The sequence below is a fragment of the Hyaena hyaena genome, unplaced genomic scaffold, assembly GCF_003009895.1.
Source record: "Hyaena hyaena isolate Hyena2069 unplaced genomic scaffold, ASM300989v1 scaffold_0, whole genome shotgun sequence".
NCBI classification, from domain to species: Eukaryota; Metazoa; Chordata; class Mammalia; order Carnivora; family Hyaenidae; genus Hyaena; species Hyaena hyaena.
In genome coordinates, this window is record NW_024080632.1 from 9,533,144 (window position 1) to 9,543,039 (window position 9,896).

Below are 9,896 nucleotides of genomic sequence, written 5' to 3' on the forward strand. Positions count from 1 at the left end.
GGAGCCCCAGAAGGTGGGCTTCCTCCTTCCAATTTTCTAGACCATCAGGAAGCAAACCACTGCCTGCGGGCCAGCGATCTGCTTTCGTAAGGTTGTACTGGATGCAGCCTCTTCGTTTGTGCAGGGCCATCGCCACACACAGGCCACAGAAATCACGCTGAGTAGTTGCCACTGGGACTGTACGGGCTGCCGGGATATAGACCTCCTGACCCTTCGCAGAAAGTGTGCCAGCCCCCATACACCCAGAGGGAGACTTCAAGTTCAGACAGGCTTAGCAACTTGCCACAGTTAACTCAGCTGGGCAAGGACAGCCCGGGGTTCGAATCAGACTTCAACGCGGGTGCTCTTTCTATAGCCCAAAGGCCGTCCTTGCTTTCTTCCAAGGTCCCCTTCCAGGGACATCCTCCGTGCTCTGCATCAGGCCACAGAGGAGGCTCCCTCCCGCCTGGCCTGGGAGCCCCCGTGCGGCAGGTGACCTGCAGGGTCAGTGACCTGGGCTCAGGTCTGGGCACGTGGGGTGCACTGGGGCACAGAGAAAATGGCAGCGAGCAGGGAAGGCTTTTGGCCTTGCTTTTTAAAGAATGAAAATGCATTTGATGAAGAATCTCCCCTCGCCTTCGGATCTCCTCTTCCAAGCACTTACACATAAGCCAGTGGCGCAAAGCGAGTCAATCCTTGCTCAGCTGCTCTGCTGTCCCCGAGTCAGAGGGGCCTGCATCCAGCAAGGGGCAGGGACTTCTCGGGGCGGGGGGGCGCGGAGGCCGCCCCTTGTGGCAGGAGACCAAACCCCTTCCCACCCCCCACTTCCAAGCTCCTCTGATGTCCCCCTCGCCCTCAGCCTGCACCCACCTTCCCCACTTCCACCCCCAGCTTCCCTCACCCGAGCGTCTCCGGGGGCTCTTTCCCTACCCAGGCCTGGGAGTTTTATTTCAAGCTGAGATACAATTACAGATCATGTTCCTCCCCCCACCCCTTTTCTTTTTAATAAAGCTGTTTTGTGTCTCTACCCCCCTTTCTGCATTCTTCCCATCTGAGCCTTCCCCTTCCCCCCCCTTAGGAAATGTCTTGGATTCTCTCACTGGGGTGTAATGGTTAAATTGCTACCAGCTGATTAAACAGCAGAAGCCGAAGCTGTAATCCTCAGTGTTCAGGAGCCCGGGGAGGCAGAGGCGAGGGCCCTGACCCGCTTAGCCCCTGCTGACCCCTGCCGTGTGCCCGCCCGGGCTTTCAGTCCGTTCACTCGTTCACTCGTCCCAGGCTGCCTAGCAGAATCCTCCGGGGAGGGGCGATGGGGGGCAGAGGGGAGGAGAGGGGATGGGAGGGGGAGGGGCAGATGCCTTCACCGCCTCTGGCCCAACCGCCGAGGAATGTGTGCCCACCCCAATCCCTGTCCCTCCCCTACCTACACACACACACACACACACACACACACACACACACTCACACACACCCAGAATCTTTCTCATTCTCTGTAGAATGAAGACCAGATGAAGGAGACAGCTCCCTACCCTGCCCCCCCCCCCCCCCCCCCCCCCCCCCCCCCCCCCCCGCTTCTGGGAAACCTTCCTCCCACACCTGCCCCCACACAGGGAAGGATCTGGAAGACAGAGGAGAGTGGAATCAGAGACAGTTCTGTGGAGGGTAAAAAGAGGGCTTTGGGGGATGGGCAGCCTTAGGTTTGACCCTGACTCCGACGGCTGCAGGTTCACGGAGTCAGAACTGCCCTTCTTTGAACTTTGGTTCTGTTCTGTTTGAGCCCTGTCTGCCGACTGGGGCAACGGCCTCATAAGGTGGCCGTGAGGATGGAGCGAGCACATGACCGTGCCCAGCCCGGCACAAGGCAAGCGTCATCTCAAATCGTCTGAGCTGAGGGCTGCGGCACCGAGCCATCGGCATAACCTCCCAACACCGCCACCTCTGCCCAGCTGCACACCCTTGGGCTCCTTACTGGACCGCTCCTCCCCCCGAAGACTTCCATTCTCGCGATTTCCCCCGCAAGACACCCGTGCCAGGCTCCCCACGTGCCAGGCTCCCACATGCCAGGCTCCCCACGTGCCAGGCTCCCGCCAGCCATGGTTCTCTCGTCATGACTGACGTTGCTGTTGAACTCTGGCTCTGGACAGAGAATAGCACGGAGGCAGTGAGCCTCCCTGGGAAAGTTTATTTCCATGGAAAGTACAGTTCAGATGAGTGGAGACTCTGGCCTTGATTCATCCTCCCCCACACTCACTCAGAAGTGGGAGAGAAGAGCCTGTCGATGAAGAGGGAACTGGCTGTAAGCAGAGGGGACATAAGTCATCCGCCCAAGCACACTGCTCTTGGAAGCTGCCCTTCTCTTTCCACGGGGGAAAAGCCTCTGGATTAGTCAGAGTTCTCTAGAGAAACAAAACCAGAGAAAATATAAAATTCTATCTAAGTAGTTCTGTATATAAACATATAGATATCCTATATGTGATATGTATCACATATCACTTATGATATGTATCTTATATGATATAGATTAACATAGAGACATATAGATATAGAGTATATGATATAGATATCACATAGACCTATCTCTATCTCTATGGATCTATCTACTTCTTAGGAGGGAGAGGGAGAAAAATAAGTTTTTTATAAGAAATTGGCTAATGCGTTATGGAGGCTGAGAAGTCCCACGACCTGCTGTCTGCGAGGTGGAGCCTAGGAGAGCTGCGGGTGTAGTTCCAGTTCAAGGGCAGAAGAGGAACGTCCCAATTCAAAATCAGGAAGAGAGAGGGAATTCACCCCTCCTCCACGCTGTTTTTTGTTTTGTTTTGTTTTGTTTTTTTGCTCCATTCTGGCCCTCAGGGGCTGGTGAGGCCCACCCCTGTGGGGGAGGGGAGCGCCACCGGCCCAACTCGGTCTACCCTTTCAGATGTTAATCTCATCCTTAAACACCCTCCCAGACACACCCAGAAATAATGTTGAACCAAACATCTGGGCTCCCAGTGGCCCTGTCCAGCTGACACATAAAATTAAATATTGCAGGGTGCCTGGGTGGCCTGGTAGTTAAGCACTGACTCTTGGTTTTGGCTCAGGTTATGATCTCATGGTTTGTGAGTTCTAGCCCCACGTTGGGCTCTGCGGTAACGGCACAGAGCCTGCTTGGGATTCTGTCTCCCTCTCTCTCTGCCCCTCCCCCTCCCCCCCTCGCTCTCTCAAAAACAAACATTTATATAAATCAATCAATCAATCAATCAATATCACAGCCTCCATGAGGGGTTGAAGAGAGCAGAGGGGAGATTAGGCCTATTTCTGTGTCGTGTCCAAATTCACGTCCCCCAGAACCTCAGAATGTGACTTTATTTGAAAACAGGGCCTTGAGATGAGCTCAGACAGGATGAGGGTGGGCCCTACACCCAATGACAGTGTCCTTCCAAGACTCAGAAACCAGGCCCTTGAAGACAGAGGCAGAGATTGAAGTGATGGTCCACATGGTCCACAGCCACAGGCTGTGTGGGGCCACCAGAAGCTGGGAGAGGCCAGAAAGGATTTTCCCTTCAAGCTCTCAGAGGAGCTGCCATCTTGATTTTGAACTTGGGGCCTCCAGAACGGTGCGGGTAAACAATGACTATTATTATCGCCTGTGGTCGTTTGTCAGAGCAGCCACAAGAAACGAATACACCCTCAAAGCATGCATCCTTGGTCCCATTTTACAGATGGGGAAACCGAGGCCCACAGAGAGAAAAGTCCATCGTCCAAAATCACACAGGTGGTTGGAAGTGAAGGCGGGCTCAAAGCCAGATCTGGGTGATGACCTCACCCAGAGCCTGTACCACTGAGTTCGCCCAGAGGGACAACCAGGAGGGGGGAGCCGCCGTGAACACAGGAAAAAACCAAATGAGGGCGCCCTCGGCCGCCTGGCTGGGGGTCCAGGAGGCCTCCGGAAATTCCTTTTCCAAGCCTGCTTCCCAGGGAGAGAGCAGAAGAGAACCCTGGGGAAGGACGCTGGGAGAAAGGATCTCTGGTCACAGCTGGTTTGACCAGAACGCTTTTCCTGTCTGGGAGCTGCCCTGACCTTGGTGTGGACAAGAAGCCCCTTAGCCTGCCCTGGGGGCGCAGAGCCTCACCCGAGGTGCAGGCCGGGCAGGCGTCAGGGGACGTGAACCTGAGTGAGCCCTCCCCTCCATTTTGCGGCGCCCGCACCCCAGTCCCGGCCTGCCCCGGGGGAGTAATTCATCTGGGAACACGGGGCCCCCAGGGCACGAGCAGCTAGGGAAGGGGGGCTGTGGAGCACACAGACCTGGGTTTAAATCCTGCACTTGGCCACTTGCGAGCTGGGTGACCGTGGAAGGGTGTGTTCTCTTACTCAAACTCAGTTTCCTCATCTATAAAATGGGGCTGTAACAGGATAAAACTTACCCCATAGGCTGTTGTGGGGACTAAGTGAGAGTCCGCAGATAAAGTGCTGGCACTCAGTGATTTTTGTTGGCTACTGTCACCGTGTGTTTGCAGCTCGGAAAGAGGAAATTAGGGGGGTAGTGGCGTGAGTGACAGCTGCATCTGGGAGCGGCTCAAAGGTGGCCCGCCAAGCCCATGGGCTGATGGAGGTGCATCTTCGGCGTTAACGGTTCGTGGTAATTTCTGGTTTAAGGAAAACCCAGACTCATTGGGAAATTTCATAGCCCTTTACGGGGAGCCGCACCTGCCGGCCTCTTCCTCCCGTGCGGACAAGCACCATTAAAGGTCCTGTGGTCACCATCCGGGACGTCCCCTGGTGGAGGAGCACTGGAGACCGAATCCCAGGCTCCCCCCACAGTCAGCTCTGAGGACGCAAGCTGGTCACGGCCCAGAGTCCTGCTGTTTGCGTCTGAGCCTGAGAGGGCATTGAGCTGGGTCTCTGGCGATAAGGACAGGTCGGGTTGAGTAACCGAATCTGTTCCTTATCCAAGCAACCGATCTTTTCTGAAGTTCTGCTTCGGTCTGAGGGGGCGGCTCCTACTCCGACCACCGTGGGTTCACAGCTCTCCGGGCAGAGACCCCACCACGGCCTTGGGGTGAAGGAAACAGGCAGCATCTCATGTGAGTTTCCAACTTTTCCTTTCTGAGCCCGCTGATTTGCCCCCTGTCCCTGATTCCCACCTCAGAGACGGGCTTACATCCAACGCGAGGGGCAGGCTCAAGGCTTCTATTTGGGGTTCTTCTTCTTCAAGGGCAGGGGTGCCCATCTGCCCAAGGCAACCTCACTTCCAATTTTCCAGCTCCAAATGCACCCCCCCCCCCGCCTGCTTCCTCACGCCTGGCTCGAACCCAGCTCCTTAGTCTGTCCCTCTGCTAGGCTCCTGACTTGACGTTCACACTTCTCCATTAGCATCATTATCACATGAATAAGGAGAACACGTACGTACCATTTATTGAGCTGTTACTATGTACCAGGCTCTGCGCTTTCCCTTCGTTATCTCATTCAGACACAATAACCGGAGGAGAGGAGGATTGTACGGATGAGCGTAAACCATTTGACATGAGAAGAGAATTTTACTGAGAGGGTGAACTGCCTGACCCAGGCGCTCATCTGGGGAAACAGCGTTTGAATACGAGTCTGTTTGACTTTGCATTCCCGGCCCTTAACGTCCCAATAAATTATACTGTACTTTAGTCACCAGCAGACTTGTCTCCTCCATCTCAGCTTTGGGTCCTCGTGCCCCTAAGGTATAGGATTTTTGAGAGCAGGGGGGAACAGCTATTACTTTTAAAAAGAAATTGTATAAACTTGCAACTAACTATATTACAAACAAAGGAAATAAATACTCAAAATCCCTCAATTAATTTACACAGTTTTCTGCTATCTGCGCTTTGGGGATTACTTCTATTCAGTCTGTATGATGGTAACACCAGACAGCGGCATATGCTACAGTGTATCTCTTTCCAACTCTGTTCGGCAACCTCATATTGGCAGCCTGAAATTGGCATGGTGAGAGTATTTGCACCATGGTAATCGGCAAATGCTACAAACCGGGGTTTCCTCGAGAGAGAGCTGCTTTTTACACATTTATCTGCACACCACTAATCACGACCTTGGTGGGAGGGATTATAATCTCCTTGTAACGAATGAAGCAATTGTAGCTCAGGCACGCGAAGTGATTTGCCCAAGTGGTGGGCCAGGATTTGATCCCAGTTTGTGCCATTTCCACTGCACTGATAAATCTTCAGGTCTGCTGAAGACAGGAAAAAACAAAAAACCAAAAAAACCCAAAAAACCAGAAGCTCACTCCTTCTCAACCTTACCCAACCCCCAGCTGCTGCCCTGTGTTTGGTGGCTAGAAGCAGCAAGTGGTCAGAGACGAGACTCCAGCCTTGCAGAAGGCCTCCGATTTGATTTGGAGAGCAGGCTAAATCCCTGGCCTTGGGGAAGGTGAGAGAGTGAGATGAAAGAGACAGGTTCAAGGCTGAAACCAAGTGAAATCTCATTCCACTCACGTGAGCGAATATTCAGGAGCTACTGCTAAGTTGGCTCAATTAGAAGTAATTTCAGCTTTAGCACCTCTTCGAGGGTTATTTAAAGAAGACTGAAAAATTAAGCTTGCATTTATCCCAAGAATAAAATAACATTCCTGCCCACCCGGCCTCAAACCAAGCCGCTCTTTCCCCAGTGAGCTGACTTGAGCTGCGGTTCTGAACTCCGTGGACCCGGAACAGTTTACTGCTTCTTCCAGTTACACATATATTTTTATGTAGATTCAAAGTCCCTCTTGTGAAAGAAACGCAAGCTCAGCAAACATCAGAAAAGCCTGAAACTCGTGGGTTGGTAAACACCGTTTGTTCTGTCTTTATGAGGGCAGAAGACTTACCCTGTGTGCCCTAGAGGGGACATGATCCTTACTCCTGGGGATTTTATAATCTTGTTTGGGAATTTGAAGGCCGGCATATGCTAAATGGTTGAAGAACGGTCAAGAGAGAAATGCCGTTCCTTTCAACAGCCATTATTAGGGACACACAAGCTAAACCACACTTAGAAATCACTTTTATAAACTTTCAAACTAGTAACGTTGAGAGAAAGTAACGTTGAGGACCCCGACGACAATGCTGCGGAAAATTTGGCGAGTTGGACATTCTTTCATCCAGGGTACACAGTACAGTCTTGTAGGAACAAGCCAGGTAGATGACATGATGCCCACGTAGGTGATCAGTACAGAGACCCCTAGTTGTTTCAGAGAGGACTTTGCTCTTTGTGCATGTTGAAGCCGTCCTTCCTTCTTTGGTAAAAGCACCCCCGTATTCCTTGGGGGCATCACTCCCTTGGCTTTCCATCCTCGTAGTTTGGGCTGATTTCACCTCTGACTAATATAGGCGTGTGGTAGAGGGTCTTCCAAGATGGCCCCATGATCCCTCTCACTTGGTATCTACACCCTTGAGTGATCCTTTCCTCCTGAGTGTGGGCTGGCCCTATGAATTGGCTTCAAATCCATAGAACACAGAGACAGTAATGAGATGTTGCCTCTGTGATTTAATTATAAGCGATGGTGATCTCCATCTTGCTCATGGACTATCTCTGTTGCTCTCTCAGCACGCACGTTCTGAGGAAATAAGTTGCCACGTGGAGGGCCCATGTGGCAAGAACTAAGGGCAACCTCCAGCCAAGGTAATTATGCCAGTGAGGATCTCAGGCCCTCAGTCTAACGTCCCACGAGGAACCGAATCCTGCTAACAACCACTGAGTGCATTTGCAAGTGGATGCTTTCCCAGTTGAGCCTTCAGATGAGACTATGGACCCAGGACCAACACCCGGAGAGCAGCCTCGTGAGAGAATGTGAAGCAGAGGAGCCGGCTAAGCTGTGCCTGGATTCCTGACCCACAGAAATTATGGGATAACAAAGGTGAATTGTTTTAAACTGCTAACCTTGGGAGTAACTTGTTATGCAGCAATCGATAGCTAATATAGGGCGAATATGTGACCTAGGTCTAACCAGAGCATTGCATCCCCGTAGCCACAGTGAATTAGCTCAAGGATGTCTGTGCGATTCAATCAGAGACAATCAGAGCTGATCCTGAGACTTCTGTAAGATCAGAGGGGAAAGAGATGTTCTGTCCCTTAGTCTCAGGATTGGGAGCTGCCCAAAGGTTACCTTCTGAAGACGAGCGACCTGAGAATGAAACAACACAGCACCATGAAATAGAGATTCCAGGCCCTGATGACATTGTCTGAGCCCCTGGATCCAACCTTGCCTGAAGCTTTACCTATGGAAGTTTTAGTTATATAATCTAATAAATACTGTTTACTGCTTAAGTCATTTTCTGTGGGGGTTCTGTTATTTATTAAAGCCTCTATTAAAACCTCTTTTAGGGGCACCTGGGTGGCTCAGTCATCTGACTCTTGGTTTCGGCTCAGGTCATGATCTCACGGTTGATGGGTTCGAGCCCCATGTCAGGCTCCATGTGCAGAGCCTGCTTGGGATTCTCTCTCTCTGTGCCCCACTCCTGCTTGCACTCTCTCAATCTCTCTCTCAAAATGAATAAATAAGCTTAAAAGAAACCCTCTTTTAGTCATTCATTTAATAGGTATTCATTGAGTTTTATACATGCTGGGAGCTCTGGGGGTATAAGGATTAGAATTAGTTATTCAACCTGGTCTCAAGGGATTAGGGCTACATATGTAACCATAACATCCACTTAAAAACATAAGATCTTCAGTTTCAGGGATACCATGCATTATCCCCGTTTGCATCCTCAACATCTAACACTCAGCAGATGCTCTATAAACGTCTGCTGGTCCTAAAAGTATGTATCAAGTGCTCTAGAAGTGCAGAGAAGAGAAATCACTTTCAAGGAGGACTAAAAAAAGCTTCACAAAGAAGAAATTTGAGCCACTAGGTTTGAAAGGATGAGCTGGACAGAGTTTGCAGGGTTGTGGGAGAGGGTGTTCTAGGCAAGGGAAGCAGCAGGAGCCTGGAAAAGCATGACGTGTATGGGTCACATCGACGGGAGTATGGGGTAGATGAAGGGCTAAGAAAGCAAGATGGGGTCGGATCTTAGATGGTCTTGAATAATAGGTGTATAGTGATCTAGCGCCATGTTACAAACCATCGCCAAACTTAGTGGCTCCTAGTAATAAATACTGGTTATCCCAGTCTCTGTGAGTCAGTAATTCAGGGGCAGCTTGGAGGGAGGGTGGGGCTAGTTCTGGTTCAGGTTCTCTTAGAGCATGTAGTCACTTGAAGGCTAGACTGGGGCTGGAGAATCTGTTTCCAAGATGGCGCACTCATGTGCCTGCCAAATTGGTGCTAGCCGTTGGCAGGAGGTCTCAGTTCCTCACAATGTGGACCAGCCACCCGTAAGGCTCGTTGAGACTCCGTACGACACAGTGTCTGGCTTCCCGCCAAGTGAGCGCTCCAAGAGAGAGCGTGGGTTAGAAGCCACGATGTCATGTACGACCAGCCTTAGAAGTCACATCCATCCTTTCCCCAATATGCAGCTCAGTACTTTCAGTCTGGCGAAGGGGCTGCAGTGGTACTCAAGGACGGGTGTGACCCCTAAGAGTCAGGGATCACTAGATGCCATCTTGGTGCCTGGCTGGCACAATTAATAATCAGTTCTGTATTTGCATATCACAGAAAACACCACTAATGGTGGCTTAAGCGATATGAATCTTTACTATTTCTTTAACATAACGTTAAGGCACATGGTCCCGCTACTGTCAGGGCTCAACATACCATAGTCTAGTTTTTACTTTTTCCCTCTGTCATTCTCAAACTATTGACCACGTCTTATTCTCATGGTTACAATAGAGCTGCCACGGCACCCGACATCCCATCCTCCCAGGACAGCCAAATGCAGAATACGAGGAAGAGCTAGGAGGTATTCTCATGCAATTCTTTTTCTTTGGGAAAGAAAATCTTTCCAAGACTCCCCCGCCCCCAGACTTCTTTTTACATTTGTTT

At 51.1% G+C, this 9,896-nt stretch overlaps 1 long non-coding RNA gene across 1 annotated transcript; it reads left to right on the forward strand.

Annotated features, from left to right (window-relative positions):
* The first annotated feature begins 4,817 nt into the window (after positions 1-4,817).
* LOC120242448 lies at positions 4,818-8,285 on the forward strand. The gene is made up of 3 exons (XR_005531088.1): positions 4,818-5,043; positions 7,526-7,835; positions 7,947-8,285. It is a non-coding gene; the product is annotated as an uncharacterized LOC120242448 (long non-coding RNA).
* The last annotated feature ends 1,611 nt before the right edge of the window (positions 8,286-9,896 follow it).